This window comes from Cynocephalus volans, chromosome 3, assembly GCF_027409185.1.
Source record: "Cynocephalus volans isolate mCynVol1 chromosome 3, mCynVol1.pri, whole genome shotgun sequence".
Taxonomy (NCBI): domain Eukaryota; kingdom Metazoa; phylum Chordata; class Mammalia; order Dermoptera; family Cynocephalidae; genus Cynocephalus; species Cynocephalus volans.
The window spans coordinates 142,455,520-142,469,072 of NC_084462.1; the positions used below are offsets into that span (position 1 = coordinate 142,455,520).

At 38.0% G+C, this 13,553-nt stretch overlaps 1 protein-coding gene across 2 annotated transcripts in view; it reads left to right on the forward strand.

Annotated features, from left to right (window-relative positions):
• Nucleotides 1-847: 847 nt before the first annotated feature.
• Nucleotides 848-13,553, forward strand: part of PCNX4 (pecanex 4) — a 46,913-nt gene continuing 34,207 nt past the window's right edge. For both annotated transcript variants that reach the window (XM_063089571.1, XM_063089572.1), the window contains exon 1: nt 848-1,308. The gene's annotated coding sequence lies outside the window, so the exon portion shown is untranslated. The remainder of the gene's footprint in view (nt 1,309-13,553) is intronic.

Sequence of the window (13,553 nt, forward strand, 5' to 3'; positions counted from 1 at the left end):
TTTGAGGTAAGGAGATCTAAATGAGACGATCCTCAAACCATTTAAGAGTCCCAAGTGTGCAGAACTGCTAGGCTGTCAATCACGCAGGAAACGCTGATACCTTGGTATCGACAAATTGGCTTCAAAGTTCCCTTCCAGGAGCCTCCAAATCAGTTGAAACCAATCACTGTTAAAGCTCTCAGGGGCCGTCTTCAAGCCTCCCAACTGACAATCTGAAAGGTGTCCAGATTTAAGAGGAAAATCAAATTTTGTAGCGAATGGAGGCAATGGGCGCTGGACACATGGATAACTTTCAACAATAACTAGGGTCTTTGTGTCCATCCTGTAAAGATCCCCGGGTCTGAAATGAATACCACCCTAATAACAGCCAGCCGCGGCTTTTTTTTTTTTTTTCCCCGAATTGGAACACGGGAACTTTGCCTAATTTTATTAATAAACAGATATCTTGGTAACCAATGAGGGGCTTTTTGGTGCCTTGTATTTTAAAATGCAACCACAAATCCACTCATGGAAAAGAAAATGCAACGCCCTTCTAGATCTTCCAAATAGAATAGGGCGTATGAAGTATCAGCTAACATTCATCACCGTCGGTGTGCGGGGTGGAGACCAGGGCGCGGAAGTCGTAAACGGAGGTCGCGGGACCCTGAGCGGTTAGAGCCCTACCATACGCCCGAGTCTGCTGTCAGACAACCCTGCCCACCTCAGGAAACCGGAGGCTCGCAAAATGGCGGCTGCACGTTTGTCCATCCCGAGAGCAACACCCGGCGGAAAAACGTCACGTCACCAGGGCAACGACGCTCTTGCGTACGGGCGCCGCACGGGTGAAAGTTCAGGGCTGGAGGGGCGACCCCCAGGCCGCAGCTGGGGCTCCTGGGCCCAAGGTGGGGCCAGAGCACGTGGCATCCCCCTATCCCCCGACCAGGCGAGCGTTGACCCCGGCCTGGGGCTTGCGAAGCGCGCCTCCTCTCCCGCTCCGCCTCGCCTGGCCGGCGGCACTGCAGAGCCCGCCTCGAGAGCAAGCGCAGGCTGCAGGGGCGGGGCGAGCCGGGCACCCGGCACCGCCCCCGAGCGCGCGCGCGAGCACTGCTCCGCCCCGGATGGCGTCCGCCGGAGTTGACGTTAGCCTTGGAAACGCGGAGCGTGCCCGGGAGGGATGGCAGTGATCTCCTTGTGAGGCTGCTGCAGCTTCTGTGCCTCTGCGTTCGGGCCACAGCCAGCCTCACGGCGAGAGCCCCCAGCCTGGGCTTACCTGCAAAAATGCAGCGCCGGGGATGCCTTCGCGTCGCCTCTTCCCTTGGGTGACTCGAGGTACGTGGATCCCCGACACCCTTCTGGAGACTTCGCCGCCTTGATTTCCAAGTCTGTTAGAGCCACGTTCTTGCTGCTTTCGTTGCCACAAGAAACAGATTTTTCGTTCTTTTAAAACCTTTAAATTATTGTACTTTTATAAGAGGTGAAGTGAATGCAGTCATTAGAGGTAGTAATCCAGTGTGATTTTAACTTTCCATCGAAAGACTACTTCTTTAGATTGTTGAGTTGTAGCATTTTGTGTTTAGAAGATCCTTGATTAAGGGATGGCCATGTTGCTCCAAAAAAGTTTATTAGATAGCACTGTACTTTCTCGCCTTATCTCCACCTGATACCTTTGCCCCCCAAATTGGTCAACTTGTGGCACCCTGAATATGAATAGCCTGTATCCCTCTCTCCACAAGGACCAGAATATATTTCAATGAAGTTTGTGCCGTCGTAAATTATGCCTATAGATTGATTATCTGCTTTGTACCCGTCATTTTTCATTTGTTCATTTACTTTTCACTGTTATTAGGTGTTTTTTCTTTCATTAAATCATTCCTGCAATTAGGGCAAAGACCGTCCTTCATATTATTTGATATCTACTACCACCCAGGCCAGATCCCTAAACGTTTATCATAGCATCCGATTCAGATATTGCCATTTTAGTAATTTAACTGTTTCGGGCACCTGTTGACTATCCCTTAATTTCCTAAAGAGATGCCTACTAGTTATTAACTGCTGCAGAAAATACCAGGTAGGGAAACTTTTTTTTCCGTTGTAAGAGCTTTACTGAGATATAATTCACATTCCATACAAAATCACTCATTTAAAATGTACAATTCATTGGTTTTTAGTATTTTCACAGAAATTGTTCAACGATTACTACAGTCAGGTTTAGGACATTTTAATCACCACCCAAAAGAAAACCTGTACCTTTTAGAGGTCACCCTCTCCACCATTATTCCTACCCCCACAAGCCCAAGGCAGCCACTAATCTATTTTCTGTCTCTATAGATTTGCTTATTCTGGACGTTTCATTATAAATGGAATCATACAATATGTGGCCTTTTGTGACTGGCTTCTTTCACTGAGCATGTTTTCAAGGTTCATCCACATGGTAATGTGTATGAGTGATTTATTCCTGTTTATAGCCTAATAATATTCCGCCGTGTTACACCACATTTTATCCATTCATCTGTTGATGGACATTTGGGTTGTTTCCATTTTTGGGCTATTAGTAATATTTCTGCTAAGAATGTGTACAAATTTTTGTGTAGACATATTGTAGTGGATTGAATTATGGCCCCCAAAACTCATTGAAGCTTGAGTTGTATCCCCAATTTTTAGGTATTAGAAACAGCCCCCACTGTGACTGTTAAGAGGGTGGGAAATCCTTTTATGGTAATTGAAAGGTGGAGCTTTGAAGAGGTGATTGGATTGTAGGACCATGCGGTAGTGAATGGATTAAAAATGGTGGTTAGGGGCATGGTTCTGAGGGCTTTAAAAGAAGAGGAGAATCTGTCTTTCCCTCTCTGTGTTCTCTCTGCTTCCACCATCTTGCAATGTGAGACCCCTGGGTCACTGTCACCACCATCAGATGGACTTTGGACTTCCCAGGCTCAGAAACTGTAAGCAATAAATTTCGTTTTTCTTTATAATTACCCAATTCCGTGTATTCTGTTATAAGCAACGCAAACGGACTAATACACATATGTTTTTATTTCTTTTGGGTATATACCTAAGAATGGAATTGCTGGGTCATGTGATAATTCTATGATTAGCCTTTTGAGGAACTGCCTGACTGTTTTCTAAAGCTGCTGCACCATTTTACATTCCACCAGACATGTCTGAGGTTCTGACTTCACCATACTCTCACCAATACTTGTTATTGTCTGTCTTTTTATTTTAGCCAGTCAAGGGGGTTTGAAATGGTATGTTGTGGTTTTCATTTGCATTTCACTAATGAGTCATGATATTGAGCAATGTTTCCTCTGCTTATTGGCTACCTACATATCATCTCTGGAGAAATGTCTATTCAGATCCTTTGCCCATTTTTTAAAACTTGGATTGTTTTTTCACTATGGAATTATAGGAATTCTTTATATATTTTAGATACATCTCTTAACATATACAAGAGTACTTCAAAAAGTTGAATTAAGAGATTGTACAATTCTTCCATGAACTTTTTGAAGACCCCTCATATATAATTTGCAAAAATTTTCTCCAGTTCCGTAGTTTGTTTTCACTTTATTGATGGTGAGGGCTTTTTCTTTTCAACGCTTTCACACTTTTCTTATCAAAGAGTACTAGGTGCCAATGCCCTCATCCTGGCTTAGCTATCAAAAGCTTCCCATTTTGACATTTTGTGGATTCTCCTCAGACCCACTTTTCCCTGAAGAACCCTTTCTCCCAAATTATCCTTCTAGTTCTCTAGCCTTAAAATAAAATTCCGTTTCATTTGGCAATACTTTTGTATGATTCAAAAATGCATTCTGCCACCAACTGACATCATTGTCTTGGTTAAGTCACTAAGTATCACTGATTCTCAATTTTCTTTTCTGTAAAATAAATTGATTTATTTGTAGTAATTCATGTGAGTGGCATACTTCATCCACTGGATACTTGATTTTGAAAGAAAAGGTTGTAAACCAATTAAATTTATAGTGGGTAAAATGTGTGAGGTGTGGGAAGGGGAGGTAGGGATGGGGACAAAAATATCACCTGGACCTACTGTATATTTATGATGCTTTGATGTGATCAGCCATTTCCTACCATTTTAGTTTTCCATGAGTAATGTAATGCTCATATTCTGATGTTGTACATTTGGAAAGGGTGAAACATAGAACTGACGACTCATCATTCCACTTGTAAAACTTTGACAATACATGCAATAGACCCTTTGAGCTATCCAGTCACCCTTAAGATCTAGTCATAGTTTTCTCTACAGACCAATTTCTGTGAACTTACAGAAAACTCTTAAATTCAAAGACCCTCCAAAAGTCTTAAATTTGAATAAATACCGTTTTGTAGATCCGAAGAGATAATAATATGCTTATTCCTTCCTTTTAAGACTTTATTTTCAAGCACTTGGATAGATTTTCCTTTTATTCGTGGGGGGAGGAGGGTGCGTACACCATAATTTGTAAATCAAAGCATGAAATATATTTTTCATGTTTAAGCATCAAAAGGCTCTTCAAGAATTTAGCTGTTTGTCCATGGCATGGCATTCAGTTAAGATTCATAGAGTATTTTCAAAGTTACAGTGGTAGGTATCTTTGTGTCTCTGGATTCCTTCTAGTACTTTCCAACAGTTAGCATTTGGCTGTCAAAAAAAATCTATGTGTGCCTACTTTTTAGAACTGCTCTGGTAGTAACTTTTATCCAGAGCAACTGAGAATTAAGTTGTTTTGTATCACGCTTTTGTTAGTCCGTTTCTGTTGCTTATAACAAAACACCTGGAACTGGGTAATTTAGAAATAAAACAAAATTTATTGCTTACAGTTTCAGAGTATAGGAAGTCCAAAATCCAGGTAACACATTTGCTGAAGGCCTTGGTGATAGTGACAGTGATGGCAGGGTATATCACATTGTGAAATGGCAGAGCAGAGAGAAAGTCAGACTCTCCTTTTAAAGCCCTCGGAACCATGCCCCTGACCACCATTTTTAATCTATTCACTACTGTGTGGTCCTACAGTCCAATCACCTCTTCAAGGCTTCACCTTTCAATTACCATAATAGGATTTCCCACCCTCTTAACAGTCATAGTGGGGGCTAAGTTTCTAATACCTAAAACTTGGGGGACACAATTCAAGCTTCAGTGAGTTTGGGGTGACATAATTCAATACACTACAATATTTTTTGAGTACTTAGGCATAGACCAGTTTGTTTCTTTTCCTGAAATAAAGTTTTCTATTTTCTGTATTGGTAAATGTGATTCTTGGAAAAGTTAAACTTTAGTATATTTCCTTTAAAATTTGTAAAATACTCTTTAGGAAAAAGGATGATTACATTCTATTCATTACTGAAAGTTTGTGTAGTCATTTTTAAACATAAGCAGGAATTCGTTTTTCTTGACAGGTGTAATTTCATTTAATAATTTTAAGTTATTTACAAATTAACTTTCTGTTTTTTGATTATTCTCTTGATAATTAAAAGAATTCCAGAGTTGCCTCTGTTAATAACAATTATGGGGGGGGGTGAGGGAATAATCTTTAACTTACTAAATTGTAACCTCCTTTGGGCTAGAGAGCAGCCTTGTTACCATTACCTAGAACATTGTAGGTACTCAAAAATTATTAAAAAGTTTAAATTTGTAGGAAGTACTAATCTGTCATTTAGTTATTTCTCTATGAAAGGAAGGGTAACACATTTGGCCTATGTTAACAACTATTAAAAGTAATATTCAGTCCTCACTAGCACCTGCCAACAGTGCTTTAAGAACAAGTTAACATAGATGAAAAAAGGGATTGTAACGTATGTCAAAGAGTTAACACCCTTCATGTATAAAAAGTTCTCCCAAACTGATAAAATTTGACGTATATTAGAAGATAGTAAGTTTTTTGAAAGTACAACAAAAATACAGTTGAGGTGATGCCTTAGTGCAGAAGCATTCATTAAATATGTGTGGGTTCAATATCATCTCATACCTGTTATGGCTGTTATTATAAACAAAAGATAACAAATGTTGGTGAGGATGTGTTGGTAGCAATTGGACTCCTTGTGTACAGTTGGTGGGAACGCAAAATGATGCAGCCCCTATGGGAAACAGTATGGTAGTTCCTCAAAAAAAATAAAAATAGTACTACCATATAATCTAGCAATCCTGCTTCTGGATATTTATCTGAAAGAATTGAAATCAGGATCTCAAAGAGATATTTGCCCTCCCATATTCATTGAAGCATTATTAACAATAGCCAAGATGTAGAAACAACCTAAATGACTATTCATGGATGAGTGCTTAAAGAAAATGTGGTATATACATACAGTGGAATGTTATTCAGCCTTAAAAAAGAAGTAAATCTTGCCATGTGGGACAACATAAATGAACCTTGAAGACATTATGAAGTCAGTCACAAAAGAACAAATACTACATTATTTCCACTTTTATGAAGTATGTAAAATAGTCACACTCATAGAAGCAGAGTAGAATGGTAATTGTCAGGGGTTGGGGGAGGGTGAAATGGTAAGTTGCTGTTCAACTGGTATAAAATTTTAGTTGTGGAAGATGAGTAAGTTCTAGAGATCTGCTGTACAACATTGTTGCTTATAGTTAACAATACCGTATTGTACACTTAAAAATTTATTAAGAGAGTAGATGTCATGTTAATGGTCTTACCACAATAAAAAATAAATCTATAATAGAACAGAAAAAAAAGTACATTTGATGACTGAAATCAACCAATCAATAAAAATAATATGATAGATGTTTTTAAAAAGTAACCTTTGCCAAACAAAAATCAGATAATTGCTAAAACTTCTATTTCTAGGATTTTTTTTTTTTTGGTTTTTTGCTAAACTTAGATAACTATCTATTTAGTGTAATCCCCCAAAACTGCCACTTTTTGTTATTTTTTTCTTTGTTTTAAGGGATTTTCAGTCTGGTGTCATGATTGCTGAGTTAAAGTTTTGGTAACTAAGAATTCCTTCCCACTGGATTGCCAAATTCATCTGTTTCTTACCCTTCTGAATAATGCATGAGAAACATGATGCAGATTCCAAATAAACAACATTTCTATGGCTATTTTGTTGGCCCACTTTCAGAGCAGCATATGAAGAAAGCATATGGCCAAAATCACTATTGTGATGCCATCTTTATCCCTTAAGCTCTTTTTTCACAGCTTTTTTTCCCCTAAGTCTTGAACAATTTTTCTTTTGAATATTGCAGAAGTAGCAGCCATATAAGTGCATTATTTGTTCTGGAAATTAACAGTCTTTCAGAAGGAAATGCCAAATTCTCATTTGGGGTATAAGTTTTAATTCTGATTTTATTTTCTATGCTATTAATTCAGGTTAGTATTTAGAAGATTTCTCTCTATGTATAAATGTAACTGTTGCTTCCTACAAATAAAATATTTTAAATTCTTAAATATTTTTAAATCTTCTAGGATATGTAGTTAAAATTAAAAGTCAAATTGTACCAGTTTATAATAATTTTCGTTTTTATAGTTCCTTAATGATTGCTAGTATCCATCATGCAATCCTCTTTTATTCTTAAGATATTAGAAAAAAATACCCATACTTTAAATCAGCCTTTAAGTCTAGTATACGTGCTACCTGTCGCATTTTCCTCATAATTTTTTCCTTGTATACCTTTGTTCATGACATTCTTCCTTGACTTGTATACCCTTTCAATTCTTCTTGGCTTAGCTAAGTCTTTAAAGTCCTGACCAAAGCCCAGGCCAATATTTCTCAAAGTAGTTTCTGTAAAACACTAGTTACATGATTTGTTATTAGGTGTCATGGGAAAAATGGGTTCCATGGTGAAATAAGTTTGCAAAAACTCAAATACTACCTTATAAGCAGGTTTGCAGTAGTGATTTATAATATGAAACACGTCTCAGCGTCTTTAGTTTGCTTATATCTATTATGGCTTTTGAAGATGACGATCTAGTGTGCAGTTTCTCAAACTTCTTTGACCATGGACCCTGTAGTGGATTGAACTATGTCCCCCCAAAACTCATTGAAGCTTCAATTGTGTCCCCCAAGTTTTATGTGTTAGAAACTTAGCCCCCACTGTGACTGTTAAGAGGGTGGGAAATCCTATTATGGTAATTGTAAGGTGGAGCCTTGAAGAGGTGATTGGATTGTAGGACCATGCCGTAGTGAATGGAATTAAAAATGGTGGTCAGGGGCATGGTTCTGAGGGCTTTAAAAGAAGAGGAGAGTCTGTCCTTCTCTCTCTCTGCTCTCTCTGCTTCCACTATCTTGCAATGTGAGACCCCTGGGTCACTTGTCACCACCACCAGAAGGACTTTGGACTTCCTAGCCTCAGAAACTGTTAGCAATAGATGTCGTTTTTCTTTATAAATCACCCAGTCTCAGGTATCTAGTTATAAGCAACAAAAATGGGCTAATACAGACTCCTTTTCAGGAAACATTCTGTGGGACAAATGATCCTGTATCCTTCAGGCTTTTTAAAATATCCCATTAAAATAACTCAAATCCCCATTCCAGTGTTCTCTCCCATGTTTCTGAGGAACACACCCACCACATAAACCATGTAGTCCACCTGGCACTGGATGCCTGCACACCTCCAGCCTTCCAGCTCCCCGTGTGGCTCCAGCCTTCCAGCCCCCTGTGTGGCTCTAGCCTTCTGGCCACTTGCATGGCCCTGGCCACCAATGTGGCCCCAACTACCTGGCAGCCAGCACAGCCCCACTCACCTACCTGGGTTCAGCCATTCAACTACCTGAGCAGCCCCACCCACCTGCCCGTGCTTAGCCATCTAGCCAGCCATGCAGTCCTGCCACCTTCACGGCCCCACCCACCTGTTCAGACCCAGCCACAAGCACAGACCCAGCCACAAGCACTGACCCAGCCACAGATGTAGCTGCTGGCATCCCCTTTAAATACTTAGTCTACCCAGAGCTATTGAGTGTACCCAAAACAACTGAGTCTACCTGGAACCAAAACTAATACTAGTCCCCATCAGACTAACAGCAGACTTCTCGGCAGAAACCCTACAGGCCAGAACACAATGGGATGATGTATTCAGAGTACTTTTAAAACACTGCCAGCCAAGAATACTATACCCAGTAAGGCTATCCTTCAGAAATGAAAGGAATATAGTGTATTTCCCTAAGAAAATCTGTGGGAGTTCACCACCACACAACCAGCTCACCTAGAACCAAAAAAACAATAATAACCACCATGAATACATGAGAAAGAACAAAGACCACTGATAGAGCAGATATGCAAATGAGAAAGAGAAAGAAACTATACCATACCACTTCAAAAAAACAATGAACACCAAAGCCAAACAATAAAAGGGAAAGAAAGAAGCAAAAGTTATTTAAATCAACCATAAGAAAAGCAATTAACTGTTAGGAGTGAAAGAGTACTTTTCAGTAATAGTTAATTGTAAATGGATTAAATTCCCCACTCAAAAGACTGACTGACTGAATTAAAAAAAACTAGACCCAACTATATGCTGTCTACAAGAAACCCACCTTACCTGTGGACATACATACAGACTAAAAGCTAAGGGATGGAAAAAGATATCCCATGCAAATGGAAACCAAAAAACAATCAGGAGTAGCTATTCTTATATTGAGTAAAATAGACTTTAAACCAAAAACCATAAAAAGAGACAAAGAAGGCCATTATACAATGGTAAAGGGATCTATCCAGCAAAAAGACATAACAATCATAAATATATATACACCCAACACCAGAACACTCTGGTATATAAAGCAAACACTATTAGACCTGAAGAAAGAGATTAGACCATAGTACAATAATAGTTGTGCCTAAACTGAGAGGACACCTGTGTCTACAATGGACAGATCATCTAGCTGACAAATCAACAAAAAAATCCAGACATCTGCAGAACATTTCATCCAACAACTACGGAATTAATACTCTTCTCATTAGCACATGGAACATTCTCCAGGATAGACCACATGTTAGATAACAAATCAAGTCTCAACAAATTTTTAAAAATGGAAATCATTTCACAAATTTTTTAGACCACAATGGATTAAAACTAGAAATCAATAACAAGCAAAACTCTGGAAACTATACAGACACATGGAAATGAAACAACATGCTCCTGAATTACCTATGGGTCCAAGAAGAAATTAAACAGGAAATCAACAAATTTCTTGAAACTAATGAAAATGAATACACCTCATATCAAAACTTGTGGGACACTGCAAAAGCAGTGCTAAAAGGGAAGTTTATTGCAATAAATGCTTATATCAAAAGAATAAAAAGATTTCAAATAAACAACATTTTAACACCACAACTCAAAGAACCACATAAACAAGAATATTTCAATCTCCAAATTAGTAGACGGAAATAAATAATTAAGATCAAAGCAGAAATAAGTGAAATAGAGACCCAAAAAATGATACAGAAGGCCAATGACACAAAATGTTGTTTTGTTTAGAAGATAATACTGACAAACCATTAGCTAGGCTAACTAAAAAAAAGAAGAGAGAACAACCAAATAATAAAAATCAGAAATGGAAGAGGAAATATTACAACCAATACCACAGAAATAGAAAGAATCATTAAGGACTATTATAAACAACTATACATCAACAAATTTGAAAACCTGAAGGAATTGGACAAATTCCTGAGCACATACAAACTACCAAGACTGAATAAAGAAGAAATAGAAAACCTGAACAGACCAGTAAGACGCAACAAGATAGAAGCACTAATCAGCAATTTCCCAACAAAGAAAAGACCAGGACTGGATGGCTTTACTGTTGAATTCTACCAAACCTTTAAAGAGGAATTAATACCAATTCTCTTCAAACTATTCCAAAAAATCAAAACAGAAGCCATTCTCCCAAATTCATTCTATAAGGCCATCATCACCGTAATACCAAAATCAAAGATACAACAAGAAAAGAAAACTATAGGCCAATATCTTTGATGAACATAGATGCAGAAATTCTCCATAAAATATTAAGAAACAGAATACACCAACACATCAAGAAAATTATACACCACAGTCAAGTGGGATTCATTGCAGAGATGCAAGGATGGTTCAACATATACAAGTCAATAAGTGTGATACACCACATCAACAAAATCAAGAACAAAAACCATGTGATTATCTCAATAGAAACAGAAAAATCTTTTGACAAAAATCAGCATCACTTCATGATAAAGACTGTCAGCAAACTAGGTATACAAGGAAAGTATCTATCTCAACACAATGAGGTCATATATTACAACTCACCACCAATATCCTCAATTGGGGATAGGCTGAAAGCTTCCCTTCAAGGGAAGGCTGAAAGCTTTTCCCTTGAAAACAGGAACAAGGCAAGGATACCCACTCTCACCATTCCTATTTAACTTAGTATTGGAAATACTAGCCAGAGCAATCAAGAAAGAGAAAGAAATAAAGAGCATTCAGATCAGAGAAAATGAAGTCAAACTGTTCCTATTTGCAGATGACATTATCCTATATATAGGAAAACCTAAAGACTCTGCAAAAAAAAAAAGTTCTTAGAGTTGATGAACAATTTCAGTAAAGTTGCAGGATACAAAACCAACACACAAAAATCAGTAGTGTTTTTATACTCCAACAATGAACTAGGAGAAAAAAAATCAAGAAAGCTAGCCCATTTACAGTAGTCACCAAAAAAATTAAGTAACTAGGAATAAATTTAACCAAGAGGGGAAAGATCTCTACAACAAGAACTATAAATTATTGTTGAAGGAAAGTAAAGAGGACACATAAATATGGAAAGACATTCCATGCTCTTGAATCAGAAGAATTAACATTGTGAAAATGTCCATACCACCCAAAGCTATCTGCAGATTCAATGCTGTCCCCATCAAAATACTAATGACATTCTTCGCAGAAATAGAAAAAAGAATCCTAACATTCATATGAAACAACAAAAGACCCTGAATAGCCAAAGCAATCCTGAGCAAAAAAAGTAAAGCAGGAGGCATAACACTACCTGACTTCAGATTATACTGTAAAGCTATAGTAACCAAAATAACATGGTACTGGCATAAAGGCACCAAGAACATTGGGGAAAAGACTACCTCTTCTAATACATGGTGCTGGGAATCCTGGACATCCATATGCAGAGGAATGAAACTAGAACCATACCTCTCGCCATGTACCAAAATCAACTCAAAATGTATTAAAGACTTAAATATAAGACCTGAAACTATAAAACTCCTAAAAGAAAACATAGGGGAGACACTTCAGGAAGTAAGACTGTGCAAAGACTTTATGAATAAGAGCCCGAAAGCACAGGCAACAAGAACAAATAAGTAAATGACATTATATCAAAGTAAGAGGCTTCTGCACAGCAAAAGAAATAATTAACACAGTGAAAAATAAACCTACACAGTGGGAGAAAATATTTGCAACCTGTGCATCTGACAAAGGATTACTATCCAGAATATGCAAGGAACTCAAACAACTTAACAGTAAAAAAAGAAATAACTCAATTAAAAAATGGGCAAAGGAGCTGAATAGGCATTTCTCAAAGGAAGATATACAAATGGCCAACAAGCACATGAAAAAATGCTCCACATCATTCAGCATCAGGGAAATGCAGATCAAAATCACATTGAGGTATCTCACCCTAGTTAAGCTGGCTAATATCAAAATGACAGAAAATAAAAAATACTAGGGAGGATGCAGAGAAAGGGGAACCATCCCACACTGTTGGTGGGACTGTGAATTAGTGCAACCATTATGGAAAATTATATGGAGTTTCCTCACGCAACTACAGATAGAACTGCCATAAGATCCAGCAATCCCACTGCTGTGTATATACCCAAAAGAATAGAAATCATCATGTCAAAGGGATACCTGCACTCCTATGTTTATTGCAGTTCAATTTGTGATAGCCAAGAGTTGGAACCAACCTAAATGTCTATCCATGGATTACTGGATAAGGAAAATGTGGCATATTTGTACAATGAAATACTATTCTGCCATTCACAGCAACATGGATGAACTTAAGAGAAAATTATGTTAAGTGAAATAAGCCAGCACAAAAAGAGAAATACCAGTAAGTCCTCACTTTAGTGAGAGCTAAAATCAAAAACAAAACAAAAAAGAAATAGATACAGCAATCACAATAATATGTTGAACTTTCAAAAAGAGAGAACAGAACAGAGGTTACCAGAGGTGGGAAAGGGGGACAGGGAGTGGCGGTTAGTGAGAAGGGCCACAAAAAATGGTAACATTTGTAATGTTGAATATACTAATCATACTGATTTGAACATCACATATTGCACACAGGTATTGATATTCAGTGCACTACCCCACAGATATGTACAGTCAATTATGTTTCAATAAAAAAAAGAAAAGAAAAAAGTTAAAAGAAATAAAAATGAAGTCGGACTTCTGATATCTTAAAATTCTCCAGCCATTTCCTTCTCTCCAGGGCAAACCCAACCATATTTCTCCCTCAGGCTCCTCCTGCTCTTCTTTTGCTTTGGGATATACTCCTCTAGGTAGAATCTTCCCTGAGCCAATAATACTGTCAATAGATACCCTTATTTCATAATACAAATAAATGAAGATACTTTCCAAAGTTTTAAAACAGAGAATA